Source organism: Triticum aestivum, chromosome 7A, assembly GCF_018294505.1.
Source record: "Triticum aestivum cultivar Chinese Spring chromosome 7A, IWGSC CS RefSeq v2.1, whole genome shotgun sequence".
NCBI lineage: Eukaryota > Viridiplantae > Streptophyta > Magnoliopsida > Poales > Poaceae > Triticum > Triticum aestivum.
The window spans coordinates 741,355,414-741,381,485 of record NC_057812.1 but is presented as its reverse complement, the minus strand read 5'-3'; the positions used below and the strand labels follow the sequence as shown (position 1 = coordinate 741,381,485).

Below are 26,072 nucleotides of genomic sequence, written 5' to 3'. Positions count from 1 at the left end.
TAGTCGCGGTTCCTACAGTTTCGCGACTAATGGGGCTGGACGGAAGCCTCTTTTTCTACCAGTGTAACTAACAATGCACACACACGCACACGCCCAGAACACACCTATGGCGTGGTTTACTCCAGCACGTAGCATGGTCGTGCCGTCGTGGTCGGCGCTTCTCCACCTGCCCCCACAGGCTGCCTCCCGCCTTGCTGGTCTGAAGTCCAAACTGACGGCACTAGCACCCTCTCCTCGATTCATCCACCCCTCGCTGTTGCATGTGTGCTGCTGGGCAAAGCCCTTGAGGTGGATGCGTTGGATTTGATCGCGGCAGCGACCACCATGGTTGCACTCCTATGTGTGGTTTCCCATCCGACGGCATAATGGCGGGCCTGATTGTGGTGGCCACCGCCGCAGGGCCTACGTGAGGGTTTCTCCCTTAATATCCGGTGGTTGACTTTAGTGGGGAGATGCAAACTATGAATGACGATCAGACATCGCATGTCGCTACTGGGATCGAGGAAAAATTATGGCAATAACACATGTGTGACATCCATGGTGGACCTACTCGAGCACCTGGTCTCAAGCTCCGGGGTGAAAGCCTAGGTTTTTACCATAGGTTGTTGGATCTGGTGACAATGACGCTTGAGCGTCATCTCCTTCCTGAAGGTGTTACTATTGAAGAATCTCATCACCCATGGGTCGTGATATGATTGGTGTGGATATGGTCACTATTATAGTTTGCCGATCACAGATTTGATTGCTTTGGTTTTGTTTTCTCAACTACGCATAGCTTTGATCTTATATGATTTCGCTATTTGCTGGCGTGTTTTTATGTGTGTGGTTCATATTTGTTTTGCGCATCCTAACTATGTAGAGGCCTGGTGTGTGCTCATTATGTTTGTATCCTCTTGATGCTCCATTTTAAGCTAATAAAAGTATACAATTTGCCGGAAAAAAAGTAGCCATGATACTGCTTCCGCAAGAAAAACAGAGCCGAAAGGAAAAGAAACGTTCACTTACTCTAGGTGTTGAGACCTGAAATCTCGCAGAAGGATGCGGGAGAATTGGGATTGCTGTGAGTCAAAGACGATGAGAGTGATACAGCAGACAAGTGCACAGAGAGTAATACCTCTTCATAGGTCTAGCATTTTTGAGGCGCGAGTCAGGGTGCAAGCGGGGCAGGATGCGGGTGTCCGCTACATGGATTCCGTTGATCTCTCAAATAGTGTGTCGCAAACCGAACTCACAAATTGATCTCTCAAGTAGCTGGATTCCGTTGGGCACTGCTGCTTGTGTATGCAACTCTTGTTTCTTGTGTGTTTGATCAGAGGGAGAACAACAATTCAGAACGCCGAGGCAAAGTTCTTTTTAGATGAGAATTAGCAAATCTGATATAAATAATGCCCTAACAAATATCAGATAACATTAGTTCGGCCTAACTGTTTTTTATTGTTCTTTCTGAGCCATTTTCAATTAAACATGACTAGTTGATTCACTATGCGCAAACATGGAGTAGTTGGCCCTTCAACGCCACCCATTTGGACAATACTCAACTTCATTGTTCATACGAGGCTTTAGGTAGCCTGTCAATTCAGCAAGATTTGGTCCCTAAAAAAATCAGCACGATTAGCACATGAGTCTGTATCTAGAAGCCCGACAACTAACTACATATGCACAAGCAGAGAGCTGACACGACATACACCATCACACACGAATAAGCTGCCTTCTGCCATGGATCAACTGTGGTTAAGCTTGTGTCTCATAGCCTCGTCCACGCTACTGGCCCTCTGGTTTCACAATAGGAGTACGCCCAAGAAGAGGTTGCCTCCTGGGCCATGGACTCTGCCCATCATCGGCAGCCTCCACCACTTGGTTGGCGTCCTCCCACACCGCACCATAATGGAGTTGTCTCGTCGGCATGGGCCGCTGATGCTCCTACGGCTGGGCGAGGTGCCCACTGTGGTGGTCTCCGACGCCGAGGCGGCGGCGCTGGTGATGAAGACCAACGACCTCGCGTTCGCAAGCCGGCCATGCAGCCCCACGCAGGAGATATTTGGTTGCGGCGGAAAGGGCATCCTCTTCGCCCCCTACGGCGACCACTTGCGCAAGATGCGTAAGGTCTGCAACGTGGCGCTCCTCAGCTCCCAGTCCCAAGTCCCAACAGGTGAAGCGAATGGAGGCTATCCGGGCGGAGGAGGTCGGCAACCTTCTCCACTGCATCACCCCCGCAGCCTCGACCGGCACCACCATCAATCTTAGCGACAAGGTAGCCAAGCTCACAAACCATGTCGTGTCGCGGGCAGTCTATGGCGGGAAATTCACACAGCAGCAGCAGGAGGAGTACCTCCATGAATTGGGCAAGGCTTTTGAGGTGCTGGGCGGCTTCTATCTTGTTGACTTGTTCCCGTCGTGGCGGCTAGTGCGGTGGCTCAGCAGCGGCGAGAGCCGGATTAGTAGGAGCTGTGGCCGAATCCAGAAAATCATCACCGACATCATCGAGGAGCGCCAGGCGGTGCAAGCTGCTGGCCATGGAGGCAGCGATGAGGACCTGCTGGACGTACTGCTCAGGCTGCAGAAGGAGGACACGATGGAATTCCCTCTAACCACAGAGATCATCCGTGGCGTCTTGTTTGTAAGTGTTCTTTTTCATAGTTAATATTATAAAAATTTGTCGTGTATCACGAACAATCCATGAGAGATGGAAGCGTCGACTATTTCCTGGTCCATTCCATTAGTCATGCTAACCGGAACAAACTAAAACCAAGCGGCAAGTTGTAGATTCTTATATATATTGATGGGTATAAGTAGACAAAATATGTTTCAGTAATTTTCCTTGCTTGCTACTACTAAATAAACATACAATAATCTCTAATTACATACCACAATCACTGTTTCCAGGACATGTTTGGAGGTGGCACCGAGACCTCGGGAACAGTTTTGGAGTGGGCTATGTCGGAGCTCGTTCGCCATCCTGAAGCCATGGCCAAAGCACAGCTAGAGATCCGAGATGTGCTAGGTCAAGACCGAGCTATCATTACTAACAGCGATCTTGGTGAACTCCAATACATGCGGATGGTCATTAAGGAGTCTCTTAGGTTGCATCCACCCTCTCCTCTTGTCCACAGCGCCGCCAGAGAGGATTGTACAATTATGGGCTATGACGTGATTAAAGGCAACAGCGTACTTGTTAATATTTTTGCAGTTTGTAGGGATCAAAAGTATTGGGAGAATCCCGAAGAGTTCATACCTGAGAGGTTTGAGAACAAAAAAATTGATTACAACGGGACATCCTTTGAATTCACCCCCTTTGGGGCAGGGCGGAGACAGTGCCCCGGGATTTCATTCGCCGCATCAACCATAGAAATCACACTGGCAAACCTTCTCTACCATTTTGACTGGATGCTTCCTGGTGGGAAGACTGCAGAGTCAATTGACATGTCTGAAAGATTCGGGATCGCTGTATTAGGAAGAAAATATGCCCTACAGCTCAGAGCTATTCCACATGTATGCTCCAAATCAACCAATATATAGATTGCCCGGCAACAGATGCTGTCATATATGCACATGGCAGTCTCCATGTATGGATACACATGTCTTTTATCATGAGGAAACATATGCTTCTAGACAAAAAGTTTGCGTGGTTTATATGTTTCTGATCTTTTTATTTAGCCACGAGGCTTGTATTTTAAAGTTTTTCGTGATAGAAACATCTCTTGGTCCCCCATTTTCGAAAAAGAAACATCTCTCCGTTACCTCTCCATTCATCAATTGTTGTTGTAGGTCTGGATCGCATGTTGCACGGAGATGCATGAATCATGATGTGGCTGAGCCACTTCGTTTTTGTGATGGAAACAACTTGTCTATAACCTCCAAGTTGATAGTCGCTGTTGGAGGTCATGGTTGCTGATGCGTGAGTTTTAGACTCATTTTTATTCATGCTTACACTGCATATTGTCAGATCTTTCTGACATTATCCCTTCGACTTGTCCACTAATAATCAACCCATGAATCCGTCATCATCTCCTCTCCTCTTCTCTGCCCTGAGACTTGTTTCAGTTGTAGGAAAAGTAGGGAAGTGAGGCTGCTTTCCGTAACACTGCGACCTAGCTCGCGCAGCTGTCATCTATTATAGTGACCAAGCAACCACGAGCTTTGTTTGGATTGTAGCACATTTTTCAAGAGACAACACCATATCCCTCCTTTCTTTTCTCTGTGCTGTGGGGGTGGGACAAGCTGTGTGTGAACGAGCTGATAGTATCGCATCTTATCCCGCCATCTGTCCACACCTTCATCTTGATCTTATCATGTCACGGGAAGACCTACAATGCCATCCGAGAGCTGCTTCCAACCAACAACGGGTTGGAGTCTTATGGAGTTTATAATGTCAATATATTCTGAGCGTATTGCTTTGTTTATTTAGTGATGAAGTGCATCACGTGTTTTTAAATAAACTAATATTCCGACGGTGCACTAGTGCAGACATACCCAATGCAAACGTAAAAAAGGCCACAAGTTGGAAAAAAAACGTCTGCTATGCTTCAAACTTGCACACGGTGGAGGAAACCAGCCGTGTAAGATGTAACTTGGACTTGCACACGGTCAAGGAAAACACCTTCTAAGATGTAATTTGAATTTTGCACACGATACTGCTTAAGTTGACTGCGATAATTAAAACCAATACTAGCTGTTTTTGTAATCGATTGATCTTTTTACCAATCTCTCTATCCCATCTAACACTGATCAATCGATCACTGATCAATCGATTACTTACTTCAAAAGTAATTGATTGATCAGTGTTAGATGGGATAGAGAGATTGGTGGAATCGACGGATATTGCTTGATCCTCGTCGGCATATATATAGGAGTATATGATATTCTTGGAGTACAAGAAAAACTAGAATACTTCCTAGTCTATCCTTCAGTCTAATTTCGATACTCAACATCCCCCCGCAGTCACAACGATAACGACGCTGAAGGTGAGACTGGAGAAAAAATCTGAAGGTAAGTTGACGGACTCCCCCCCCCCCCTCTCCACGCATACAGTCGATGGATCGCGTAAGTCGTTGCTGGAGCGGAAACTAAGGAGGTTGCTCAAGCAAGGCGGTAGTTCTTTGTGCCGTTTGTAGAGGTAACCGAGAGCGTAGGCTGGTGTAGCAGTGGTCGAGGTAACCGTGCGAAGAACGCCATGGTCGATGTCGAGTCAGGGTGACTGATGGGGAGGAAATCATCGTGGAGTTGCGGGCACAAGAAGACACCCAGTTAGTCATGGGTGCAATGTTGTCGAAGAAGTGGTGCGCCCGCTACTAAGAAATACCCTATAGGTAGAGGATTAACAGTAGCGTGGGGTTGATGCGCCGCACTACGGTTATTTAACAGTTGCGCTTGCTTACTGCATGCGCTGCATGTGGCGCTTAGTAGTAGCGCGTGCCTGCTAAACACGCGCTACTACTATGTGGGCCCCGCCATGCCCCCACGGTGTGGCCATAGCAGCAGCGCGGGTAAGGGCCAATGCTAATGCTAAACACATTAGTAGTAGCGCTGGCCCACGGCCCGCGCTGCTACTGTGGCCAGCCCGGGCCAGCTACCCGCCCCACTTTGCAACAGCACCGGGCTTGCACCCGCGCTACAGCTAATGCGATTAGCAGTAGCGTAGGGCTGTAACTCGTGCTGCATTTAAGTCAATCTTATTCGCCCCGTCCCGTACGTTCCTCACTCTCCATATCCCACTCTCTCACCATCGTCGCCAGCATCCCCCGGCCTTGGTAAGCCTCCTCCTCCTCCTTCCTCCTCTAGCAGCCCCTCCATATCTCCCTCTGATGCATGCACAAAGTATGTTTCAATAAATTTGCATTGCTTGCTACTACTAAATATACATATAATAATCTTTAATTACATACCACAACCACCGTTTTCAGGAAATGTTTGGAGGTGGCACCGAGACCTCAGGAACAGTTTTGGAGTGGTCTATGTCGGAGCTTTTTCGTCATCCTAAAGCCATGGTCAAAGGACAACTAGAGCTCCAAGAGGTGCTAGGTCAAGATCGAGCTATCATTACTAACAACGATCATGGTGAACTCCAATACATGTGGATGGTCATTAAGGAGGCTCTTAGGTTGCATCCGCCCTGTCCTCTGGTCCACAGTGCGGCCAGAGCGGATTGTACAATTCTGGGCTATGATGTCATCAAAGGCAACACCGTACTTGTTAATGTTTTTGCAGTTTGTAGGGATCAAAAGTATTGGAAAATTCCTGAAGAGTTTATACCCGAGAGATTTGAGAACACCAAAATTGACTATAATGGGACATCCTTTGAAGTCACCCCCTTTGGGGCATGGCGGAAACAGTGCCCCCGGGATTTCATTTGCCACATCAACCAGGGAATCACATTTGCGCACCTTCTCTACCATTTTGACTGGATGCTTCCTGATGGGAAAGCGCCAGAATCACTTGACATGTCTGAAATGTTTGGGATCGCTGTCTTAGGAAGAAAATATGCCATACAACTCAGAGCTATTCTACGTGTATGCTCCAAAGCAACCAAGATACACTACCGGAACAGGGCTCTGCGCCGACAGCCAAATATATGCCGACGGCTACCGTCGGCCTAGTCCGAGCTATGCCGACAGCTAACTCCTGGCCGTCGGCGTACAATGGCCGTCGGGCTATCCGCGTCTACGCCGACAGCAGCCGTCGGCATATATAGGCCGTCGGCTTATTCCAGACTACGCCTACAGCGGCCGTCGGCATACATAGGCCGTCGGCATAGATGCGGGCCCGCTGACAACTGTCATCACGGCCGGCTAATGACGTCAAATCTATGCCGACGGTCGTGACAGTGGCCGTCGGCATAGATACAGGTGACACGTCACCGATCCAGAGCGCACCGACCAGGAGCTATGCCGACGGCAGCCGTCGGCATAGCCGACACGTCATCGATCCGCGGCGCTGTACATCTGCCCTGGCCGCACCTATGCCGACGGCTTTGCCATCGGCATAGTTTTTTTTCCTTTTTTTTTTCTTTTTTCCATATAGTATTATTATTATTATTAAGCATACAATATGTGTTAATAAGCATACCTATAGATTGTGTTAATAAGCAAATAGTATGTGTTAATAATCATACATATAGTTTTTTTCTTTTTCTTCACTGTTTTCTTTATTATTTTTATTTAACTAACTTACATACAGTATGTGTTAATAAGCATACATACATTATTTTTCGGTTCTGTACAAAGCGTTGTGACCCCCCTCACAAACGGTGCCGCCGCCAGCCGGCAACTGGAATGGGGAACAGCCGCATCGGGTCTATACGAAGGGGACTTTGCTCCAAGTGTTTATACATATCGGATGACCTACCATAACAGGATGGTGTTATGGCATGTCCGAAGAGGCGGCACGCGTCTCCGGGGTGTGGCCCCGTCACGGACGGCATCGCCGGCGGCACCTGGAGGGGGGGGGGGACGCACGCGTCTGGTCTACATGGAGTGGATTTAGCTGTGGGTTTGGCCCGGATGTTGCTCCCCGGTGTCCCTCTGGGCCGACCCGACACAACCGGGTGGAGAGATCCACTAGTCAAAGCCCGTCCGTGCAACGTCAAAGGGCTAGATCCCGTGGTCAACCGCTCCAGGGTTAGGCGGGACGGGGGCCCTGGGGGTAGCAATGCCACCGGAGCGTCGTACCGGGCCCTCATACATGCGGGGTGGTGTTGTGGCATGTCCGAAGAGGCGGCACGCGTCTCCGGGGTGTGGCCACCGTCACGGACGGCGCCGCCGCCGGCACCTGGAGGGGGGAAACGGACGCGTCGGGTCTACACGGAGTGGATTTAGCTGTGGGTTTGGCCCGGATGTTGCTCCCCGGTGTCCCTCTGGGCCGACCCGACACAACCGGGTGGAGAGGTCCACTGGTCAAAGCCCGTCCGTGGGAAGTCAAAGGGCTAGATCTCGTGGTCAAACGCTACAGGGTTAGGCGGGACGGGGGCCCTGGGGGTAGCAATGCCACCGGAGCATCGTATCGGGCCCTCATACATGCGGGGTGGTGTTGTGGCATGTCCGAAGAGGCGACACGCGTCTCCGGGGCGTGGCCCCCCTCACGGATGGCCCCGCCGCCGGCACCGGGAGGGGGGAAACGGACGCGTCGGGTCTACACGGAGTGGATGTAGCTGTGGGTTTGGCCCGGATGTCCCTATGGGCCGAACTAACACAACCGGCTGGAGAGGTCCACTCGTCAAAGCCCGTCCGTGGGAAGTCAAATGGCTAGATCTCGTGGTCAACCGCTCCAGGGTTAGGCGGGACGGGGGCCCTGGGGGGTAGCAATGCCACCGAAGCGTTGTACCGGGCCCTCATACATGCGGGATGGAGTTGTGGCATGTCCAAAGAGGCGACACGCATCTCCGAGGTGTGCCCCCCGTCATGGACGTCGCCGCCGCCGGCACTTGGAGGGGGGAAACTGCCGCGTCGGGTCTACACGGAGTGGATTTAGCTGTGGGTTTGGCCCGGATGTTGCTCCCCGGTTTCCCTCTGGGCCTACCCGACACAACCGGCTGGAGAGGTCCACTGGTCAAAGCCCGTCCGTGCAAAGTCAAAGGGCTAGATCCCGTGGTCAACCGGTCCAGGGTTAGGCGGGACGGGGGCCCTGGGGGGGGGGGTAGCAATGCCACCGGAGCGTCGTACCAGGCCCTCATACATGCGGGGTGGTGTTGTGGTATGTCCGAAGAGGCGGCACGCATCTCCGGGGCGTGGCCCCCGCCATGGACGGCGCCGCCGCCGGCACCTGGAGGGGGAAACGGACGCGTCGGGTCTACACGGAGTGGATTTAGCTGTGGGTTTGGCCCGGATGTTGCTCCCCGGTGTCCCTCTGGGCCGACCCGACACAACCGGGTGGAGAGGTCCACTAGTCAAAGCCCGTCCGTGGGAAGTCAAAGGGCTAGATCTCGTGGTCAAACGCTACATGGTTAGGCGGGACGGGGGCCCTGGGGGTGGCAATGCCACCGGAGCATCGTACAGGGCCCTCATACATGCAAGGTGTTGGTGTGGCATGTCCGAAGAGGCGACCCGCGTTTCCGGGGCGTGGCCCCCCTCACGGACGGCCCCGCCGCCTGCACCGGGAGGGGGGAAACGGACGCGTCGGGTCTACACTGAGTGGATGTAGCTGTGGGTGTGGCCCGGATGTTGCTCCCGGGTGTCCCTATGGGCCGAACTAACACAACCGGCTGGAGAGGTCCACTCGTCAAAGCCCGTCCGTGGGAAGTCAAAGGGCTAGATCTCGTGGTCAACCGCTCCAGGGTTAGGCGGGACGGGGGCCCTGGGGGGGTAGCAATGCCACCGAAGCGTTGTACCGGGCCCTCATACATGCGGGATGGTGTTGTGGCATGTCCGAAGAGGCGACACGCATCTCCGAGGTGTGCCCCCCGTCATGGACGTCGCCGCCGCCGGCACCTGGAGGGGGGAAACTGCCGCGTCGGGTCTACACGGAGTGGATTTAGCTGTGGGTTTGGCCCGGATGTTGCTCCCCGGTGTCCCTCTAGGCCGACCCGACACAACCGGGTGGAGAGGTCCACTGGTCAAACCCATTCGTGCAAAGTCAAAGGGCTAGATCCCGTGGTCAACCGCTCCAGGGTTAGGTAGGACGGGTGCCCTGGGGGGTAGCAATGCCACCGGAGCGTCGTACCGGGCCCTCATACATGAGGGGTGGTGTTGTGGCATGTCCGAAGAGGCGGCACGCATCTCCGGTGCGTGGCCCCCGTCACGGACGGCGGCGCCGCCGGCACCTGGAGGGGGGGAACGGACGCGTCGGGTCTACACGGAGTGGATTTAGCTGTGGGTTTGGCTCGGATGTTGCTCCCCGGTGTCCCTCTGGGCCGACCCGACACAACCGGGTGGACAGGTCCACTGTCCGTGGGAATTCAAAGGGCTAGATCTCGTGGTCAACCACTCCAGGGTTAGGCAGGACGGGGGCCCTGGGGGGTAGCAATGCCACCGAAGCGTCGTACCGGGCCCTCATACATGCGGGGTGGTGTTGTGGGCCTGTGGCATGTCCGAAGAGGCGGCACGCGTCTTCGTTGCGTGGCCCCCCTCACGGACAGCGCCGCCGCCGGCACCTGGAGGGGTGAAACTAACGCGTCGGGTCTACACGGAGTGGATTTAGCTGTGGGTTTGGCCCGGATGTTGCTCCCCGGTGTCCCTCTGGGCCGAACTGACACAACCGGGTGGAGTGGTCCACTGGTCAAAGCCTGTCCGTGGGAAGTCAAAGGGCTAGATCTCGTGGTCAACCGCTCCAGGGTTAGGCGGGACGGGGGCCCTGGGGGTAGCAATGCCACCGGAGCGTCATACCGGGCCCTCATACATGCGGGGTGGTGTTGTGACATGTCCGAAGAGGCGGCACGCGTCTCCGGTGCGTGGCCCCCCTCACGGACGGCGCCGCCGCCGACACCTGGAGGGGGAAACTAACGCGTTGGGTCTACACGGAGTGGATTTAGCTATGAGTTTGGCCCGGATGTTGCTCCCCGGTGTCCCTCTGGGCCGAACTGACACAACCGGATGGAGAAGACCACTAGTGAAAGCCCGTCCGTGGGAAGTCAAAGGGCTAGATCTCGTGGTCAACGTCTCCAGGGTTAGCCGGGACGGGGGCCCTGGGGGTAGCAATGCCACCGGAGCATCGTACCGGGCCCTCATACATGTGGGGTGGTGTTGTGGCATGTCAGAAGAGGTGGCACGCGTCTCCGGGGTGTGGCCCCCGTCACGGACGGCGCCGCCGCCGACACCTGGAGGGGGGAAACGGACACGTAGGGTCTACACGGAGTGGATGTAGCTATGGGTTTGGCCCGGATGTTCCTCCCGGGTGTCCCTATGGGCCGAACTGACACAACCGGGTGGAGAGGTCCACTGGTCAACGCCCGTCCGTTGGAAGTCAAAGGGCTAGATCTCGTGGTGACCTACTAAGCTTCAGAACGAGCACGCGAGGCGGCGGCGATGCACTCCCGGACCGCGACCAGGCCACGGCCTCGGCGGACGAAGCTGCTCGAGTTCGGCGCCTCCCCTCCCCTCTCCTCTGTGTGGTCCCGGGAGAGGAGAGGGTCGAGCGGTTAAAAAAACATTAAAATTTTATATGAAATAATAATACATAAAAAATATTTAAAAAGAATAATATAACTATAAAAAACATTAAAAATCTATATGAAATAAAAAAACATGAAGAAGGAAAAATGTAAACTATTAAAAACATTAAAAAGATAAATATAACTATGCCGACGGCAAAGCCGTCGGCATAGTTGCGGCCATAGGGGACGTGTCATGTGGATCAGTGACGTGGCGTCTATGCCGACGGCAGCCGTCGGCATAGACTGCCTTATCCCCTCGCGCGGTGTCTGCTCCACTCATTCTCTCCCAGCTCCCCGCCGCGACCCCGCGAACTGCTCGCCGCCGACGACGACTCCCCGCCCCTTGTCGCCGCCGCCGCACTCGCCCCCGCCCCCTGTCGCCGCCCACTCGTTGCTGCCGCACTCGCCCCCGCCCCTGCCGGTGCCGCACTCGCTCCAGCTTCCCCCGCCCCTCCCTCCTCGACCCCGGCCCGCCCTGCGTGGACGCCGCCCCGGCCGGCCCACGGCTCCAGTAGGGGGGGTGTGGTGAGTTGCTCGCGCGCGCAACCAGGGAGAAGAGGGAGTTGGGCGTGGTGGCGGCTGACGGGGGACGAGGCTCTCTGTGCGCGAACAGAGGTGAGTTTTCTAGCGCTTTGGCCATCGAGTTGCTGTCTGCGCGCACCAATTTTTGCATCCACGGGGAAAAATCTCTACTGGAGCATGGGTTTGAGATTTGCTAGTCAAGGGAGAAAAGGACTAGAGTTTCACGATGGGTTGATGGATGCATGAGCTTCGGGAATACACACTATAAATGTTTCAGGTTGTAGGCAACAATTTACAGAGGAGTTTCTTTTTTGGTAGGCAACACACAGAGAGATAAGAGGCAAAAATACTGCATTATATTTTCATCATATGTGTGTCCAGTAGGCAAATTCTGTGTGATATATGTGTTCATATAGCTTTTATCTTAGCATGTCAATATCTGCGTTTTCAGCAGGCAATACTGTAACCTATCTGCATTCATAGTAGCTTTTTGTTCAGCATATATATGCGCCTTCAGTAAGCAAAATGATGTAATATCTGTGATCATATAACTAGAACCCACCACTTGTTTTTTCAGTAGGCAACATAATTAGGATCTTGTTTTTGTGCAGTCAATATGCGTTTAGCAGGCAATATTGTCGAATGCGCACTCATTTAGGCCCAATTCTCAGATATCTGGAAATACAGAGGGGCGAGGGTTGCTGAAATCGAGAAATTTTCAGAGCAAAACTCAAATTCCGACAGACAATCAACAGCTAGAGGTCTTAGATATGTCTCCCACGCACAAATCCTCACCCCACCATTTTGGATTAGGGACGGATTAGAGGTGCAGCAGCACACAGTCATTGAGAGGGAGGAAGTGTAGCAGCTCATAGTTGCTTGGATTTTGGGGTGGTAGGCAACAATTCATGTCGCCATCCCATCAGATCCCAGGGATGTAGGCAATAGTATGCAGTGTTTTTACTTTTAGGCAATAGAAGATTTAAAACTAGGCAATAATAGTGGATCTATAGGCTGTTTTTAGAGTGTGTTTCATGCTGGCAAACAACAACAGCAGATACAAATCAGGCTGTGTATGAAATTAGGTCAAGTGTGGGGTGCATATTTTTCTATTTTTCCTAATTATGTCCGCTGTGCTTGCCTACATTTTATATCAACTGAAGAAAAACAAAGAGAGCACCAGCCATCTTCTAGGCAATAGAATATGTTTTTCCAGGCAATACAATGTGTTCTGCTAGCTTTTTGATCTGTTACTATAAGCGGGAGTTACAAATGATATCTCTACAATATGTGGTAGTACAAGTCTGTATTTTTCTGCAAATCCCCTCATGCTAGTCTTAGTGCTGCTAAAAAGTCAGTTAAGTTCAGTCAAAAGTTTGCTCTATTATCTCTGCTGGGATTTGTTCCTACCTTTTTGCTTGAGATATCTGTTGTCGTACAGATTTAGCGAAGGTTTCTTAGATGAAATCATGCAATAGTAGGGTTGCTCTGGTTTTTCTATTTTTTAATTCAGTAGATGTGCAGATTTAGCAAAGTGCAGTACTTGAACATAGGCACTTCTCTCTGAGAGTAAATGAGCATGTGTAAGTGTAGGGCTGGCCTTTTCATACCTAGCAGCCTCAGTTTATGTCCAAGGAACTATTGTAGTTCCAGACATTATTGTAGGCATTTTTGGATATATGCAGGCATCTTTTCAACAGCAGATTTTCATACATTTTTTAGGCATTTTTGGGTGATACGTAGGCATCTTAATTGTACTTTTAGACATTATTGTAGGCATCTTTTCAATTGTAGAATTTCTGACATTTTTGTTTGTAGGCATCTTTGGTTAATACGTAGGCATCTTAATTGTAGTTTCAGAGATTATTCTCTTCTCAATACAGGTTTGCTAATCATGGGCAAGTCCAGCGGTGCCAGTTTCCTCAGTAAACTCAAAGGAGGACTTACTCGGAGTGGACGAGCCCACAAGGTTCCCTCCCGACTACGCGAGGATGGCACCTCACAGGGAGGTGGAGGGGTCGGGGGAGGAGACCCTAGAGGAGGAGGGGGTGGGGGGACAGCCCCTAGAGGACGAGGAGGTGGGGGGAGAGGCAACCGGGCCAAAAAACTCCGGGCCGTGTCCGAAATAGGAGGGTCTTCTTCGATGCCCTCCTATGCTGATGCAGCTTCTGAGTCTGAGGAGGAGGAGTATATTCCTGATGTCGAGGAGGAGGAGGCCGAGGAGGAGGGCGAGGAGGAGGAGGCCGAGGAGGAGGAGGCCGAGGAGGGCGAGGAGGGTGGAGGGGAGGTTGACCCCGAGTTGTGGGGTGACTTGCCACCGGGTGCTCCGCAGGGGTGGCTGCGTGGTAATGCCGGAGTACCTACACCACCTTCTATCGAGGCGCACAAGTGGCTCATTGAACCTGCGGGGACAGAGTAAGTGCATTTCAATCATACTTTCAACACATGACAACATTTTTTTATTGTACACATGGCAACCCTTTGATTCTTTTGCAGTAACTGGATCCTTCACGGAAAGGGCCGTAAACCGAACGGCCTTCTCACTGTCCTGTTGAAGCAGTTTTGGCCTGGCCTATTCTGCCCGCGGCCAGACAGGGACCCACAGCTGCGTGTTTTGGCCACAAGCTGGGCCCACTACGAGGCTTGCAGCAACGCGGAGTACGGGACGGCCGCTAAGGCCGTGATCACCAAATTTTGGGTAAGTTCCCTTTTGAATCACTTGTCTTTAGTTTCGTTCATAGTTTATCATTGAATCACTCAAATCATGCCTTGTTTGCTTCTGGTTTATGCATGATTGCAGCAACTCTATAGAGTTCTTGATGAGCACAAGGCCAGAGCCGACGTGGTCTTACTTGCGTCTGCAAAGAAGAAAGCTCGTCAGTTGCAGTACGAGGTGCGTTGGGTTGCCGTCTCACAGTACTACCACATCTACCTGCAACAAAAGATGACCAAAACTCAAGCACAGAGGCAAAAAATTACCATGAGCAGGGAGCAGTTCATGATGGTAACTATTACTGACTTTTCATTGTTTCAAGGAGTCAACTATATGTTTCGTGCTCACATGTCATGCTTCCAAAATTTGCATAGGTTGTTCCTCGTTGGTGCTATGGAAGGCATGACGGATGGGCGTGTTTGGTGGATAGGTGGGTCGGTGATGATCCAGAGTTTGTTGCCAAGAGCATCAAGGCCCGGGCTAACCGTGGAAAAGACGGGACACACGGCCAAGGAAACAGGAACCACTGGGGCTTCAAGGCCATGAAGGTATATCTATATGAAAGATGCATTTTGGTTCTTCTTTACCGTCATGTTCTTATGTATAGCTAACTTCTGTTTGACGTTGCAGGAGGACAAGTTGTAGAGGCCGCTCTCAGACATGGAGTCGTGGAAGCTGGCCCGCGAGCGGAGTGATCGCAAGGAGGGCGAGAGCCAGTACTACGGCAACACCGAGAAACACCTGGAGTCTTACACTCAGAACTATCAGAAGTTGCATCCGGATGTTCCCGTTCCTGAGGTCGCCCAGTCTCAGATCGACGACACGGCGGTGGTGGCCATCCAGGGTAAGTCCCATGGCCGGTATCCGTGTTTCGATGGCTTGGTCACTCGGTTGATCTCGTACACACGGCTTCGAGCTACCAACCCGAGCCCGTTAGAGAGTACGGGGCGTTCGCAGCCTCCCTTAGTCCGCCAACGTGCTGTAAGTACTTCCCCTTATCTTCTTTGTCTCTATCTTTCTTAGTTTATTTTCATCACTACCCACTTAGAAACAACCTCAATTTTGTAGGCCTATCAGGCCTTTCTCGAGCATAGGCAGGCAAACGATGATTACAGCCGTCAAGTGATGGCGGTTAGTTTTGCCCTCTTAAACCAACCTCAAATTTGCACTTTCATTCCTTCTGACTTTGTTGATCACGGCTTGTTTCTAAGTGGACTTGTTTAACTAACATCCAGGCTATGTTGGCGTCTTGGACTAACCGCACGGAGCCACCACAAGTTGGACCCCCACCACCACCTCCGGGAGACGCCCCACACATTCCCACGTTCGAGGAATGGCTGGCACTAGGCGGTGATACTCCGGTTAGTAAATTTGCCTAACTAATGACAAACTAGTTCTCATTCATTCAACACTATCATGTCATATTTACCGTTAGAATCTTCTTTCAAACATGTAGGGGACCGGTGGCTCGACTCCTGCTCCGTCGACCCCAGTCACTCCGATCTGGCAGAGTGATGGTGGTCGCGGTGGCGGTTTTGGCGGAGGAGGACTTGGCGGTGGCGCTTTTGGCGGAGGTGGACTTGGTGGTGGTTTTGGCGAAGGTGGACTTGGCGGAGGTGGTGGTTTTGGCGGAGGTGGACTTGGTGGTGCTTGATGTCAATGATGATTCCGTGTATGCGGCCGTTGTGCCATGTCTTTCATGTTTCAACTTTTATGATGTTTCATGTCTTGCACTACTCTTATGTTCGTGGACTTTCGCCGGTGATGATCTTTAGATGATGAACTTGACTATGTTTAAATGATGTTGATGAACTGTCATATTTCATATTATTTTGTTTTGAAATGTTGTCAAATGAATTGGAAAAGAGAAAACGGGGAATATAAAAAAAAACTATGCCTACGGCAAAGCTGTCGGCATAGATACGCTCAGGAGCCACCAGGAGGCGACACGTGGCAGGGCTATGCCTACGGCCAAGCCGTCGGCATAGATTTATATCTATGCCGACGGCTTTGCCGTAGGCATAGCCATGCCACCAGGTTACACCAGGAGGCGACACGTGGCAGGGCTATGCCTACGGCAAAGCCGTCGGCATAGATTTAACCTATGCCGACGGCTTTGCCGTAGGCATAGCCCTGCCACGTGTCGCCTCCTGACCCGCCAGCAGTTTGACGGCGCCGTCCGTTGCCGTCAGACGGAAAACTACGCCGACGGTTAAACTATGCCGACGGCTGCGCCAGGGCCGAAGGCATACCCCCCTATGCCGACGGCATTATTATGCCGACGGTCTGACAGGAGTACGCTGACGTAATCTAGACTGACGACTAACCGTGCTAACCGTGGAAAAGACGAGACACACGGCCAAGGAAACAGGAACCACTGGGGCTTCAAGGCCATGAAGGTATATCTATATGAAAGATGCATTTTGGTTCTTCTTTACCGTCATGTTCTTATGTATAGCTAACTTCTGTTTGACGTTGCAGAAGGACAAGTTGTAGAGGCCGCTCTCAGACATGGAGTCGTGGAAGCTGGCCCGCGAGCGGAGTGATCGCAAGGAGGGCGAGAGCCAGTACTACGGCAACACCGAGAAACACCTGGAGTCTTACACTCAGAACTATCAGAAGTTGCATCCGGATGTTCCCGTTCCTGAGGTCGCCCAGTCTCAGATCGACGACACGGCGGTGGTGGCCATCCAGGGTAAGTCCCATGGCCGGTATCCGTGTTTCGATGGCTTGGTCACTCCGTTGATCTCGTACACACGGCTTCGAGCTACCAACCCGAGCCCGTTAAAGAGTACGGGGCGTTCGCAGCCTCCCTTAGTCCGCCAACATGCTGTAAGTACTTCCGCTTATCTTCTTTGTCTCTATCTTTCTTAGTTTATTTTCATCACTACCCACTTAGAAACAACCTCAATTTTGTAGGCCTATCAGGCCTTTCTCGAGCATAGGCATATTGAGGTGAGGGAGTACTTGCAATGAGTGAAGGCAAACGATGATTACAGCCGTCAAGTGATGGCGGTTAGTTTTGCCCTCTTAAACCAAGCTCAAATTTGCACTTTCATTCCTTCTGACTTTGTTGATCACGGCTTGTTTCTAAGTGGACTTGTTTAACTAACATCCAGGCTATGTTGGCGTCTTGGACTAACTGCATGGAGCCACCACAAGTTGGACCCCCACCACCACCTGCGGGAGACGCCCCACACATTCCCACGTTCGAGGAATGGCTGGCACTAGGCGGTGATACTCCGGTTAGTAAATTTGCCTAACTAATGACAAACTAGTTCTCGTTCATTCAACACTATCATGTCATATTTACCGTTAGAATCTTCTTTCAAACATGTAGGGGACCGGTGGCTCGACTCCTGCTCCGTCGACCCCAGTCACTCCGATCTGGCAGAGTGATGGTGGTCGCGGTGGCGGTTTTGGCGGAGGAGGACTTGGCGGTGGCGGTTTTGGCGGAGGTGGACTTGGTGGTGGTTTTGGCGAAGGTGGACTTGGCGGAGGTGGTGGTTTTGGCGGAGGTGGACTCGGTGGTGCTTGATGTCAATGATGATTCCGTGTATGCGGTCGTTGTGCCATGTCTTTCATGTTTCAACTTTTATGATGTTTCATGTCTTGCACTACTCTTATGTTCGTGGACTTTCGCCGGTGATGATCTTTAGATGATGAACTTGACTATGTTTAAATGATGTTGATGAACTGTCATATTTCATATTATTTTGTTTGAAATGTTGTCAAATGAATTGGAAAAGAGAAAACGGGGAATATAAAAAAAACTATGCCTACGGCAAAGCTGTCGGCATAGATACGCTCAGGAGCCACCAGGAGGCGACACGTGGCAGGGCTATGCCTACGGCCAAGCCGTCGGCATAGATTTATATATATGCCGACGGCTTTGCCGTAGGCATAGCCATGCCACCAGGTTACACCAGGAGGCGACACGTGGCAGGGCTATGCCTACGGCAAAGCCGTCGGCATAGATTTAACCTATGCCGACGGCTTTGCCGTAGGCATAGCCCTGCCACGTGTCGCCTCCTGACCCGCCAGCAGTTTGACGGCGCCGTCCGTTGCCGTCAGACGGAAAACTACGCAGACGGTTAAACTATGCCGACGGCTGCGCCAGGGCCGAAGGCATACCCCCCTATGCCGACGGCATTATTATGCCGACGGTCTGACAGGAGTACGCTGACGTAATCTAGACTGACGACTAACCGTGCTAACCGTGGAAAAGACGAGACACACGGCCAAGGAAACAGGAACCACTGGGGCTTCAAGGCCATGAAGGTATATCTATATGAAAGATGCATTTTGGTTCTTCTTTACCGTCATGTTCTTATGTATAGCTAACCTCTGTTTGACGTTGCAGAAGGACAAGTTGTAGAGGCCGCTCTCAGACATGGAGTCGTGGAAGCTGGCCCGCGAGCGGAGTGATCGCAAGGAGGGCGAGAGCCAGTACTACGGCAACACCGAGAAACACCTGGAGTCTTACACTCAGAACTATCAGAAGTTGCATCCGGATGTTCCCGTTCCTGAGGTCGCCCAGTCTCAGATCGACGACACGGCGGTGGTGGCCATCCAGGGTAAGTCCCATGGCCGGTATCCGTGTTTCGATGGCTTGGTCACTCCGTTGATCTCGTACACACGGCTTCGAGCTACCAACCCGAGCCCGTTAAAGAGTACGGGGCGTTCGCAGCCTCCCTTAGTCCGCCAACGTGCTGTAAGTACTTCCCCTTATCTTCTTTGTCTCTATCTTTCTTAGTTTATTTTCATCACTACCCACTTAGAAACAACCTCAATTTTGTAGGCCTATCAGGCCTTTCTCGAGCATAGGCATATTGAGGTGAGGGAGTACTTGCAACGAGTGAAGGCAAACAATGATTACAGCCATCAAGTGATGGCGGTTAGTTTTGCCCTCTTAAACCAAGCTCAAATTTGCACTTTCATTCCTTCTGACTTTGTTGATCACGGCTTGTTTCTAAGTGGACTTGTTTAACTAACATCCAGGCTATGTTGGCGTCTTGGACTAACTGCACGGAGCCACCACAAGTTGGACCCCCACCACCACCTGCGGGAGATGCCCCACACATTCCCACGTTCGAGGAATGGCTGGCACTAGGCGGTGATACTCCGGTTAGTAAATTTGCCTAACTAATGACAAACTAGTTCTCGTTCATTCAACACTATCATGTCATATTTACCGTTAGAATCTTCTTTCAAACATGTAGGGGACCGGTGGCTCGACTCCTGCTCCGTCGACCCCAGTCACTCCGATCTGGCAGAGTGATGGTGGTCGCGGTGGCGGTTTTGGCGGAGGAGGACTTGGCGGTGGCGGTTTTGGCGGAGGTGGACTTGGTGGTGGTTTTGGCGAAGGTGGACTTGGCGGAGGTGGTGGTTTTGGCGGAGGTGGACTCGGTGGTGCTTGATGTCAATGATGATTCCGTGTATGCGGCCGTTGTGCCATGTCTTTCATGTTTCAACTTTTATGATGTTTCATGTCTTGCACTACTCTTATGTTCGTGGACTTTCGCCGGTGATGATCTTTAGATGATGAACTTGACTATGTTTAAATGATGTTGATGAACTGTCATATTTCATATTATTTTGTTTTGAAATGTTGTCAAATGAATTGGAAAGAGAAAACGGGGAATATAAAAAAAAACTATGCCTACGGCAAAGCTGTCGGCATAGATACGCTCAGGAGCCACCAGGAGGCGACACGTGGCAGGGCTATGCCTACGGCCAAGCCGTCGGCATAGATTTATATCTATGCCGACGGCTTTGCCGTAGGCATAGCCATGCCACCAGGTTACACCAGGAGGCGACACGTGGCAGGGCTATGCCTACGGCAAAGCCGTCGGCATAGATTTAACCTATGCCGACGGCTTTGCCGTAGGCATAGCCCTGCCACGTGTCGCCTCCTGACCCGCCAGCAGTTTGACGGCGCCGTCCGTTGCCGTCAGACGGAAAACTACGCCGACGGTTAAACTATGCCGACGGCTGCGCCAGGGCCGAAGGCATACCCCCCTATGCCGACGGCATTATTATGCCGACGGTCTGACAGGAGTACGCTGACGTAATCTAGACTGACGACTAACCGTGCTAACCGTGGAAAAGACGAGACACACGGCCAAGGAAACAGGAACCACTGGGGCTTCAAGGCCATGAAGGTATATCTATATGAAAGATGCATTTTGGTTCTTCTTTACCGTCATGTTCTTATGTATAGCTAACTTCTGTTTGACGTTGCAGAAGGACAAGTTGTAGAGGCCGCTCTCAGACATGGAGTCGTGGAAGCTGGCCCGCGAGCGGAGTGATCGCAAGGAGGGCGAGAGCCAGTACTACGGCAACACCGAGAAACACCTGGAGTCTTACACTCAGAACTATCAGAAGTTGCATCCGGATGTTCCCGTTCCTGAGGTCGCCCAGTCTCAGATCGACGACACGGCGGTGGTGGCCATCCAGGGTAAGTCCCATGGCCGGTATCCGTGTTTCGATGGCTTGGTCACTCCGTTGATCTCGTACACATGGCTTCGAGCTACCAACCCGAGCCCGTTAAAGAGTACGGGGCGTTCGCAGCCTCCCTTAGTCCGCCAACATGCTGTAAGTACTTCCGCTTATCTTCTTTGTCTCTATCTTTCTTAGTTTATTTTCATCACTACCCACTTAGAAACAACCTCAATTTTGTAGGCCTATCAGGCCTTTCTCGAGCATAGGCATATTGAGGTGAGGGAGTACTTGCAATGAGTGAAGGCAAACGATGATTACAGCCGTCAAGTGATGGCGGTTAGTTTTGCCCTCTTAAACCAAGCTCAAATTTGCACTTTCATTCCTTCTGACTTTGTTGATCACGGCTTGTTTCTAAGTGGACTTGTTTAACTAACATCCAGGCTATGTTGGCGTCTTGGACTAACTGCATGGAGCCACCACAAGTTGGACCCCCACCACCACCTGCGGGAGACGCCCCACACATTCCCAGGTTCGAGGAATGGCTGGCACTAGGCGGTGATACTCCGGTTAGTAAATTTGCCTAACTAATGACAAACTAGTTCTCGTTCATTCAACACTATCATGTCATATTTACCGTTAGAATCTTCTTTCAAACATGTAGGGGACCGGTGGCTCGACTCCTGCTCCGTCGACCCCAGTCACTCCGATCTGGCAGAGTGATGGTGGTCGCGGTGGCGGTTTTGGCGGAGGAGGACTTGGCGGTGGCGGTTTTGGCGGAGGTGGACTTGGTGGTGGTTTTGGCGAAGGTGGACTTGGCGGAGGTGGTGGTTTTGGCGGAGGTGGACTCGGTGGTGCTTGATGTCAATGATGATTCCGTGTATGCGGTCGTTGTGCCATGTCTTTCATGTTTCAACTTTTATGATGTTTCATGTCTTGCACTACTCTTATGTTCGTGGACTTTCGCCGGTGATGATCTTTAGATGATGAACTTGACTATGTTTAAATGATGTTGATGAACTGTCATATTTCATATTATTTTGTTTTGAAATGTTGTCAAATGAATTGGAAAAGAGAAAACGGGGAATATAAAAAAAAACTATGCCTACGGCAAAGCTGTCGGCATAGATACGCTCAGGAGCCACCAGGAGGCGACACGTGGCAGGGCTATGCCTACGGCCAAGCCGTCGGCATAGATTTATATATATGCCGACGGCTTTGCCGTAGGCATAGCCATGCCACCAGGTTACACCAGGAGGCGACACGTGGCAGGGCTATGCCTACGGCAAAGCCGTCGGCATAGATTTAACCTATGCCGACGGCTTTGCCGTAGGCATAGCCCTGCCACGTGTCGCCTCCTGACCCGCCAGCAGTTTGACGGCGCCGTCCGTTGCCGTCAGACGGAAAACTACGCAGACGGTTAAACTATGCCGACGGCTGCGCCAGGGCCGAAGGCATACCCCCCTATGCCGACGGCATTATTATGCCGACGGTCTGACAGGAGTACGCTGACGTAATCTAGACTGACGACTAACCGTGCTAACCGTGGAAAAGACGAGACACACGGCCAAGGAAACAGGAACCACTGGGGCTTCAAGGCCATGAAGGTATATCTATATGAAAGATGCATTTTGGTTCTTCTTTACCGTCATGTTCTTATGTATAGCTAACCTCTGTTTGACGTTGCAGAAGGACAAGTTGTAGAGGCCGCTCTCAGACATGGAGTCGTGGAAGCTGGCCCGCGAGCGGAGTGATCGCAAGGAGGGCGAGAGCCAGTACTACGGCAACACCGAGAAACACCTGGAGTCTTACACTCAGAACTATCAGAAGTTGCATCCGGATGTTCCCGTTCCTGAGGTCGCCCAGTCTCAGATCGACGACACGGCGGTGGTGGCCATCCAGGGTAAGTCCCATGGCCGGTATCCGTGTTTCGATGGCTTGGTCACTCCGTTGATCTCGTACACACGGCTTCGAGCTACCAACCCGAGCCCGTTAAAGAGTACGGGGCGTTCGCAGCCTCCCTTAGTCCGCCAACGTGCTGTAAGTACTTCCCCTTATCTTCTTTGTCTCTATCTTTCTTAGTTTATTTTCATCACTACCCACTTAGAAACAACCTCAATTTTGTAGGCCTATCAGGCCTTTCTCGAGCATAGGCATATTGAGGTGAGGGAGTACTTGCAACGAGTGAAGGCAAACGATGATTACAGCCGTCAAGTGATGGCGGTTAGTTTTGCCCTCTTAAACCAAGCTCAAATTTGCACTTTCATTCCTTCTGACTTTGTTGATCACGGCTTGTTTCTAAGTGGACTTGTTTAACTAACATCCAGGCTATGTTGGCGTCTTGGACTAACTGCACGGAGCCACCACAAGTTGGACCCCCACCACCACCTGCGGGAGATGCCCCACACATTCCCACGTTCGAGGAATGGCTGGCACTAGGCGGTGATACTCCGGTTAGTAAATTTGCCTAACTAATGACAAACTAGTTCTCGTTCATTCAACACTATCATGTCATATTTACCGTTAGAATCTTCTTTCAAACATGTAGGGGACCGGTGGCTCGACTCCTGCTCCGTCGACCCCAGTCACTCCGATCTGGCAGAGTGATGGTGGTCGCGGTGGCGGTTTTGGCGGAGGAGGACTTGGCGGTGGCGGTTTTGGCGGAGGTGGACTTGGTGGTGGTTTTGGCGAAGGTGGACTTGGCGGAGGTGGTGGTTTTGGCGGAGGTGGACTCGGTGGTGCTTGATGTCAATGATGATTCCGTGTATGCGGTCGTTGTGCCATGTCTTTCATGTTTCAACTTTTATGATGTTTCATGTCTTGCACTACTCTTATGTTCGTGGACTTTCGCCGGTGATGATCTTTAGATGATGAACTTGACTATGTTTAAATGATGTTGATGAACTGTCATATTTCATATTATTCTGTTTTGAAATGTTGTCAAATGAATTGGAAAAGAGAAAACGGGGAATATAAAAAAAAACTATGCCTACGGCAAAGCTGTCGGCATAGATACGCTCAGGAGCCACCAGGAGGCGACACGTGGCAGGGCTATGCCTACGGCCAAGCCGTCGGCATAGATTTATATCTATGCCGACGGCTTTGACGTAGGCATAGCCATGCCACCAGGTTACACCAGGAGGCGACACGTGGCAGGGCTATGCCTACGGCAAAGCCGTCGGCATAGATTTAACCTATGCCGACGGCTTTGCCGTAGGCATAGCCCTACCACGTGTCGCCTCCTGACCCGCCAGCAGTTTGACGGCGCCGTCCGTTGCCGTCAGACGGAAAACTACGCCGACGGTTAAACTATGCCGACGGCTGCGCCAGGGCCGAAGGCATACCCCCCTATGCCGACGGCATTATTATGCCGACGGTCTGACAGGAGTACGCTGACGTAATCTAGACTGACGGCTCTATGCCGACGGCTGCCGTCGGCATAGATCTATGCCGACGGCCCGTGGCCGTAGGCATAGACCGCGAGTCCGGTAGTGATATAGATTGCCTGGTAACACTTGCTGTCATATATGGATCAGGCAGTCTCAATGTATGCATACACTGTCTTTTACCATTAGGCAAACATATGTTGTTAGACAAAAAGTTCGCGAGGTTTATATTTTTCTGCTCTTTTATTTTGCCTTGGGGCTTGCATTTTCATTTTTTTTTGTGATGGAAACAACACTTTCTTAACTCTCTAGTCATCATGTGTTCTCTCGTAGGTGCATGATTTGGCTGAGCGACTTCATTTTTGTGATGGAAACAACTTGTCTATGACTTCCAAGTCGATAGTCGCTGTTAGAGGTCATGGTTACTGATGCGCGGTTTTTAAACTCATGTTGTCCTGTGTTTAGGCTTGATATTGCTGAATAGTTCTTAGATTATCCCTTTGATTTGTCCACTAATGATCATCCCATAAATCATTCATTGTCTCCTCTCCTCTGCACCGCTCCCAACGAATTCAACAGCGAACCAGAGCCGATGGATGGCCGAATCGGTGGTGGTGGCAGTGCATATGGATTGTGGGGGGGGGGGGGGGGGGGGGGGAGTCAAATCAGGCTGTCTGCCGGACAATTGGCCAGTACTGCAGGAGGCGAGCGTCCGCTCAGCTATCCTGACTTCCTGAGACTTGTTTCAGTTGGAGGAAAAGTAGGGAACTGAGGTTGTCAACCTAGTTCACGTAGCTGTCCGTCTACTATTAACCACGAGCTTTGTTTGGGTTGTACTCCATCTGTAAACTTTTATAAGAGCGTTTAGATAACATACAGAGGGAGTACTATGTAGCACGTTATTAGAGAGACAACACCATATCCCTCCTTTCTTTTCTCTGTGCTGTCAGTGCCATCTCTCAGTGTGAACGAGCTGATAGTATCGCATCTGATCCCGCTATCTTTCCACACTTTCATCTTGATCTTATTATGTCACGCGAAGACCTACAATGCCCTGCGAGAGCTGCTTCCAACCAACATATTCTGAGCGTATTGCTTTGTTTATTTAGTGATGAAGTGCATCACGTGTCTTTAAATAAACTATTTCCGACGGTGCCAATCGCTCGCCGCACTCAACCGTTTTCAGCTGAATGTATACTGTACAACACTAATTTAGCCCATATAAAAATGTACCCACTGAACCAACTACACGGAATAGAGAAGGTCAAAGCCCAATAGCCCATACATGTAAGCGTATAGGATTGCCTCTGGACAACCTGCGTTTGCCGCTGCCGCCGGCCGTGCGTGGCCTGCTAGGGCGTTTGCCTTTGCCGCGGCGGCAGCTCGCCACGACGACGGCGCCATCCACTGGTCTACAGTCTGCTGTCCCGATATTCCTAGAGGCAGGCGGATCAGAAATTCAGAATACAACCAGCTGCCACTAGCCAGATGACCAGGTACCACCACGAACCAGCATTTTTTTCATGAATTATGATCTTAGTCTGATTAATTAGCATTGCGTACAAAATAAAGTTTTTGACAATTTGTGCACTATAATGCGAAGTTCACATTTGTTTGATATTTTGATGACATGTTATATTTCCTCTAGTGATGTCGTGTGAACGTCGACTACATGACACTTCATCATATTTGAGCATAAAGGAAGGCATTGAAAAGTAATAAGTAGATGATAGGTTGCGAGAGTGACAGAAGCTTAAACCCTAGTTTATGCGTTATTTTGTAAGAGGTTGATTTGGCTATGTAGAAGGACAAGATTTGGGCTGTGCATTCTCGATGTATTGATCGGTGCACCAGGCACGTATATATAAGTACAGAGGTGGGCCACAACCTCAACTATACAAAGAAAACAGGAGGTGGACCCTACACACAA

General features: G+C 51.2%; 1 pseudogene; it reads left to right on the top strand.

Moving 5' to 3' along the window:
* Positions 1-1,700: 1,700 nt before the first annotated feature.
* On the top strand, positions 1,701-24,571 carry LOC123147317 (cytochrome P450 71AV8-like; annotated as a pseudogene).
* The last annotated feature ends 1,501 nt before the right edge of the window (positions 24,572-26,072 follow it).